Source organism: Lutra lutra, chromosome 10, assembly GCF_902655055.1.
Source record: "Lutra lutra chromosome 10, mLutLut1.2, whole genome shotgun sequence".
NCBI lineage: Eukaryota > Metazoa > Chordata > Mammalia > Carnivora > Mustelidae > Lutra > Lutra lutra.
Window position 1 is genome coordinate 11,087,434 of NC_062287.1, and position 8,132 is coordinate 11,095,565.

Consider the following 8,132-nt stretch of genomic DNA (forward strand, 5'->3'; position numbering starts at 1 on the left):
ACCTGCTTGGATTTTGTTTGGAATTGTGTTGAATCTATAGGTCTGTTTAGTCTTTCAGTATGTGATTAGATTGTGTGTGTGTGTGTGTGTGTGTGTGTTTGCCCATTGCTGTATTTATTCCTGACCGTTGGGTTACCCAGTGTTTTTGAGAGTTCACTGAGTGCACATTTCTAAATATATTGTATGTTTTATCATACTAAAGATTTTAAAAGATACATTTATAACTGGTCCAAAAGTACCAAGTTTCTGGGATTAAATGTAATAAAACATGCTTGCATTCTCTATGCAGAAAACCATGCATTTTAATTATATTGTCTAATTATCTATTGCGGCCCTGAGAAAAACTATTAATTTTCATTTGTTGAGCTTGTGTCGTGTTACCTTCTAAATTTTTTATAGTTAGCCTCTTAGCTTTTTGTGAGTGAGCAAATAACCAGAAACTGTTACTTCCTTTCCGTTCCTTCCTTTTTAAAAATTTTTATTATTTTTCACTTACTATTTTTTACTTCTTTTCCTTTCTGACATTATACCACCAATGTGTTGTTAAGTAGAAGTCATTCATGTTTTCTGACATTAATAAGAAATGTTTGTTATCGTTCATTCATTAAATGATATTTATTGTAATTTTCTAGCAGATAAACTTTCTCAAGATATGAGATGTTTCTTCTGTTTCCGTAGATTTTCCCTCAATGTCTAAGGAATTTGTGTTTATTTTTACCAAGTTTTTTCTTTCTTTTTTTATTGAAATGTAATTAACAGTGTTATATTGGTTTCAGGTATACAATATAATGATTCAATAATTATGTGCCTGAATTGGTGCTCATCAAGATAAGTGTGCTCTGAATCCCCTTCTCCTCTTTCACCCATCCCTCCCCGACCCACCTCCCCTCTGATGACCATCAGCTTGTTCTCTGTATTGAAGAGTCTGTTCCTTTGATTTGTCTTTTTTCTTTGTTCATTTCTTTTGATTCTGAAATTCCATTTATGAGTGAAATCATATGGTATTTGTCTTTTCCTGACTTACTTCACTTAGCATTATACCCTCTAGGTCCATCCATTTTTTTCTTTTTTTTTTTTTTATGTCCATCCATTTTGTTGCAAATGGCATAATCTCATTCTTTATGGCTGAGTGATATTCTATTGTGTATACACACACACACACACAACCACCTCTTTTTTATACATTCATCCATGGATGGACACCTGGACTGCTTCCGTATCTTGTCTACTGTAAATAATGCTACAATAAATATAGGAGCATATATCTCTTTGGATTAGTGTTTTCATTTTCTCTGGATGAAGACCTAGTAGTAGAATTACTGGATCATAAGATATTTCCATTTTTAATATTTTAAGGAACCTCTATAGTGGCTGCACCAGTTTGCATTCCCACTAAGAGTGCATGAGGGTTCCTTTTTCTCCACATCCTTGTCAGCACTTGTTGTTTCTTGTGGTTTTGATTTTAGCCATTTCTGACTGGTGTGAGGTAGTATCTTATTTTGGTTTTGATTTGTATGTCCCTGTTGATCAGTGATGTTAAACATCTTTTCACATATCTTTTGGCCAGTTGTATGTCTTCTTTGAAGAAAAATCTATTGATATCTTCTATCCATTTTTTTAATTGGATTTTCTTGGGGTGTTGAGTTGTATAAGTTCTTAATACATTTTGGATATTAACCATGTGTTGGATGTATCATTTGCAAATAACTTCTCCCACAGAGTAGGGTATCTTTTAATTTTGTTGATGGTTTCCTTTGCTGTGCAAAAACTTTTCATTTTGATATAATCTTAATAGTTAATTTTTGTTTTTGTTTTCCTTATCTCAGGAGACATAGTTGGAAAAATGTTGCTATGGCCAATGACAGAGAAATTACTTGCCTGTGCTCTCTTCTAGGATTTTTATGATTTCAAGTCTCACATTTAAGTATTTAATCCATTTTGAATTTGATTATGGTGTAAGAAAGTGGTCCAGTCTCTCTCTTGCTGTGTCTCTGTCAAATAAATAAAATATTTTTAAAAAATTCTCTTTCTGCTACTTCATTATTAGTGTCTAAAAATCCAATATATTTCTGTATACTCTTTTTGTTTCCTGTGACTTTACTGAATTCATTTATCTGTTCTAATAGTTTTTTGTTTTTTGTTTTTTTTTCCGGTGGAGTTTCTAAGGTTTCCTATATATAGTATCTTGTCATGTTAAAATTTTACTTTTTCCTTACCAATTTGGATGCTTTCTACTTCTTTTTCTTGTCTGATTGCTATGGCTAGGAGTTCCAGTATTATGTTGAATAAAAGTGGTACAAGTAGACATCTTTATCTTATTCCCTGGCCTTAGAGAAAAAGCTGGTTTTCACTATAGAGGATGTTAGCTGCAGGTTTTTCTTTTATGGTTTTTCTTATGTTGAGAAAAATCCCTCTAAATCGACTTTGTTGAGAGTTTTTATCATGAAAGGCTGTTGAATTTTGTCATATGTTTTTCTGCATCTATTAAGATGATGGATCATATGATCCTTAACCTTTTATTGTTCTTGTGATTCATCATCATTGATTTGTACAAATAGAATCACCCTTGCAACCTAGCAATAAATCCTACTTGATTGTGGCAAGAGATTTTTTTAAGTGTAGTGTTGGATTTGGTTTGCTAATATTTTGTTGAGGATTTTTATATCTCTGTTCATCAGAGATGTCAGCCTGTAATTCTAATTCTTCTTCTTTCTTCCTTCTTTTTTCTTTCTTCTACTTTGTAGTATCTTTACCTGTTTAATATTGGGGTAATATTGGCCTCATAGAATGAATTAAGAAGCTTTCCTTCCTCTTCTCTTTTTTGGAATAGTTTGAGAAGAAAGGTGTCAACTCTTCTGTACATGTTTGGTAGAATTCACCTATCTATCTGGTCCTGGACTTTTCTTTGTTGGGAGTTTTTTGATTATTGATTCGATTTCATTGCTAGTAGTTGGTGTGTTCAAGTTTTCTATTTCTTTGTGATTCAGTTTTGGGAGGTTATATGTTTCTAGGAATTTATCCATTTCTTCTAGGTCATTGAATTTGTTGGCATATAAATTTTCACAATCTCTGTTAATCCTTTGTATTTCTGTGATGTTGGTTATTAATTTGTGATTTTGAGTCCTGTCTCCCTTTCTATGTTTCTCTTCTCTCTCTCTCTTTGATAAATCTGACTAAAGGTTTATTGATTTTATCTTTTGAAAGAACAAGTTCCTGTTTTCTTTGCTGCATTCTTTTTTCCCCTTAGTTTCTATTTCATTTATTTCTGCTCTAATATTTATTATTTCCTTCTTTTTCCTGGTTTTGTTTCTTCTTTTTCTAGCTCCTTTATGTATAAGGATATGTTCTTTATTTGAGATTTTTCTTCTTGAGGGAGGCCCAGATTGCTATAATCTTCATTCAGAACAACTTGCTGCATCTCAAAGATTTTGCACCATTGTCTTTTTATGTTCATTTATCTCCATGTATTTTCTAATTTCATCTTTGATTTCTTGGTTGACCCATTAAAACTTTTTTTTTTCATTTTTTTTTCTTCCATATTTTTATTTAAGTTCCAGTTAGTTAACATACAGTGTAATATTAGGTTTTGGTATAAAATTTTGTGATTCAACACCTATATACAACACCTGGTGCTCATCACGACAAGTACTCTCCTTAATCCCCATCACCTATTTAATGCTTCCCCCACCACCACCATCCCTTTGGTAACTATTAGTTTGTTATCTATAGTTAAGAGTCTGTCTTGGTTTTCTTCTTTTTTCCTTCCTGTGTTCATTTGTTTTGTTTCTTAAATTCTACATATGAGTGAAATTGTAGGACATTTATGTTTCTTTGACTAATTTCACTTAGTATAATACTCTCCAGCTCCATCCATGTTGTTGGATATGTGTATATCCCCCACATCTTCTTTAGCCATTTATCAGTCTATGCCCATTTGGGCTCTTCACATCATTTGGCTATTGTTGGTGAATGCTCCTGTAGCGTCAGGGTGCATGTATTCCTTTGAAATAGTATTTTTTGTTTTTGACCTGTGGATTATTTAGTAGCATGTTATTTAACCTCCATGCATATGTGTTATTTCCAGATTTTTTCTTTTTTTTAAAATTTTTTATTTTTTTATTAACATATAACGTATTATTAGCCCCAGGGGTACAGGTCCTGATGTCTATAAACCAACCACGCTCTCCCTACCCCCCTCCCTCCCGGCAACCCTCAGTTTGTTTTGTGAGATTAGGAGTCACTTATGGTCTCCCTCCTGATCCCATCTTGTTTCATTTATTCCTTTCCCACCCCCCAAATTCCCCACATTGCCTCTCAACTTCCTCATATCAGGGAGATCATATGATAATTGTCTTTCTCTGATTGACTTATTTAGCTCAGCATAATACCCTCTAGTTCCATCCACGTTGTCGCAAATGGCAAGATTTCATTTCTTTTGATGGCTGCATAGTATTCCATTGTATATATATACCACATCTTCTTTATCCATTCATCTGTGGATGGACATCTAGGTTCTTTCTATAGTTTGGCTATTGTAGACATTGCTGCTATAAACATTCGGGTGTGGGTGCCCCTTCAATCACTACATTTGTATGTTTAGGGTAAATACCCAGTAGTGTGTATTTTCAACTTTTTGAAGAACCTCCATGCTGTTTTCCAGAGTGGTTACACCAGCTTGCATTCCCACCAACAGGGTAGGAGGTTTCCCCTTTCTCCACATCCTCGCCAGCATCTGTCATTTCCTGACTTGTTAATTTTAGCCATTCTGACTGGTGTGAGGTGATATCTCACTGTGGTTTTGATTTGTATTTCCCTGATGCCGAGTGATGTGGAGTACTTTTTCATGTGTCTGTTGGCCATTCCAGATTTTTTCTTGCAGTTGACTTCTAGGTTCATACCATTGCAATTGGAAAGTATGCACGATAAGATTTCAGTCTTTTTAAATTGGTTGAGACTTGTTTTGTTGCCAACATGTGATTTAGTCTGGAGAATGTTCCATGTGTGCTTGAAAAGAATGTGTATTCTGCTGTTTTGGATGGAATGTTCTGAATATATCTGTTAGATCCGTCTGGTTCAATGTGTCATTCAGAGCCAGGATTTCCTCGTTGATTTCCCATTTGGATGAGCTATCCTTGAGATAGGTGGGGTGTTAAATTCCCCTGCATTATTGTCTCACTACAAGTTTATGTTTGTTAACAGCTACTTTATATGTTTAGGCGTACTCACGTCAAGTGCATAAATATTTACAATTGTTACATCTTCTTGTTGGCTTGTTCTCTTACTATTACGTAGTGTCCTTTTTTGCCTCTTGGTACAGTCTTTATTTTAAAGTCTATTTTGTCCAATATAAGTACGGCTTTCTTTTCACTGCCACTTGCACAATAATATTTTTTTTCATCCCTTCATGTTCAATCTGTATATGTCTTTAGGTCTGAAATGAGGCCCTTGTTGGCAGCATATAGATGGGTCCAGTTTTTTTCTTTATTGATTAAGTCACCCTGTGTCTTTTGATTGGGGAATTTAACCCATTTACATTCAAAATAATTGTTAGGTATGTATTTATTGCCATTTTGTCACTTATTTTATGGCTTTTTTTCTTTTTCTCTGTCCCTTTCTTCTCTTGCTCTTGTAGTTTGATGGCTTTCTTTAGTGATAGTCTTGGTTTCCTCTTCATTTTTTGCATTTCTTTTGCAGGTTTTTGATTTGTGGTTACCATTAGGTTTATAGATGATATCTTGTGCATCTGGCAGTCTGTATTAGGATACTGATCACTTATGTTTGAACTCATTCTAAAAGAACTCAATTTTTACTCTTCCCCCACCATGTTTTAGGTAGTGTCATACCTTATATCCTTTTATTTTGTGAATCCAATGCCTGATTTTTATAGATATACTTGATTGTACTGTTTTTGTGCTTTAACCTCTCTACTAGTTTTATAAGTGGTTAATCTACTACATGTTGTGTTCATGCATACCTGTGTATTTTTTTTTTCCTTTCATACTTCTCTTACTACTGCTTATGGTATTTCCTTACCATTCAAAGAATCCCCTTTCACATTTCTCATAAGGCTTGTTTAGTGATGAATTCCTTTAACTTTGTTTGGGAACATTTTCATCATTACTTCTATTCTAAATGATAGCCTTATTGGATGGAGTGTTCTTGATTGCAAGTTTTTTTCCTTTTAGCACTTTGACTGTATCATGCCACTCCTTTCTGGCCTGGTTCTGCTGAAAATATTTTATTTATTTATTTGAGAGAGAGAGAGAGAGATAGCAAGAGAGCACAAGTGGCAGGGAGAAGGAGAAGCAGGCTCCCTGCTCAGTGCTCCCATCTCGGGACCTGGGATCATAACCTGAGCCAAAGGCACATGCTTAACTGACTGAGCCACCCATGCTCTCCTCTCTTCTGCTTTTAAAATTCCCTCTTTATCACTACTTTTTGCCATTTTAATTACTGTGTGTTGTCATGTGGACCTCCTTGGGTTGATTTTGTTGGGGTGTCTCTGTGATTCCTGGATCTGGATGTCTGTTTCTTTGTCCACTTTAGGGAAATGTTGAGGTATTATTACTTTAAATAAAATTTTTGCCTTTTTTCTCTCTCCTCCTTCTTCTTGGGTCCCTATAATGCAAATGTTATTATTACACTTGATGGTGTTTCTGAGTTCCCTTAACCTATTTTCATTTTTTATTATTCTTTTCTCTTTTTCCTGTTCAGCTTAGTTACTTTCCATTACTCTGTCTTCCAGCTCACTGATCTGATCTGTTTGCTCTAGTCTAGTATTTATTAACGTCTAGTGTATTTTAAATTTCAGCTATTGAGTTCTTCGTCTAAGGTTGGTTCTTTTTTGTCTTTCTTATCCCTTTGTTGAAGTTCTCACCGAGAACCTCAAGTCCAGTGGGTATCTTTACAATGACTTTAACTTCTCTGTCTGGCACATTGCTTATCTCTGTTTCATTTAGTTTCTTGCTGTGATTTGGTCCTGTGCTTCCATTTGGGACATATTTGCCATCTCCTCATTTTTTTTTTCTAAGTCACTGTTTCTAAATGTTAGGAAAGTCAGCTACGTCTCCTGCTCTTAAAAGTAGCAGCCTCATAAAGAAGAGGTTCTGTAGAGCCCTTCAGTGCAGCGAGCCCTGCTTGCTCTAACCTGGCACTTCAGTCTGTCTCCTTTGTGTGTTGTGTGTACCTTACAGTTGCGGCTGAGCTACATTTACCTTTAGCCCAGTTAACTGTAATGCCTCTCTCTGCTGGTTTGGATCAGGGTTTGGTGCCTGTGTTGTTAGTGGGCCAGTCTGGGGCTGCTTTGGGCTTGAGTTCCGTCAGACCAGGCATTTGCCAAAGCTGCGGTGGGACCAAACTACAGTGTGCCATTCCTGTGTCATCTTCCTAAAGTTTTGTTGGTGGGCGGAGCCTGCCATCGGACCAGATACTTGCACACACCCCACTGCTGGGTCCACAGTTGGAGAGGTGTGTATGGTTATCTTCCCCTCTCCCAGGGGCAGGAGTCACTTTGGTGTGGTCCTGGCTTCTCTTGGGGCTGCTTGCACACTGCCTTGTAGCATTGCTTTGGATGGACTGCCAACGGCATGTTGGAGGGGATGGGTCCACAGGAGAACATAGGGGCAGGGTGCGTGGTACCAACAAGGCACAGGAGGGCATTAGCAGCTGCCTGGGAAAAAAACCCACTGGTGCTGGGTTAGAGGGGGTGAATCCACAGAAGAGCATGGGGGATGGCACACACTGTTAGCAAGCTGGGTGGAGAATGTTCAAACTTTGCTGGTTCTGGCAGGTGTCTCTGTATCTAGGCTGGGAAGTGGGAGAGAGAAATATCATCCATCAATATTTATGTTCTTGGAGAAGTGTCCCAAAGACTTCTCAGTTCCTGCAGTGCACACTCGGAGATTAGTAAACAAATCTCTTTCCTGTATAGCCCAGGCATTTATCAAGCTGCTGCTTCGCTTCTGTGCTGGATCTCCAAAGACCGTTTGTTGTGCTGTCTCTTTAAGAGCAGGGGCTCAGTTCCCTAACTGTAAGAATGCATAAAGTTGGGCCCTTCTGGTTTTCAAAGCCAAATGTTACAGAGAATTATCTTCCCAGTATAGTTGCCCATGCCTGACGTACCTGGTGTGTGA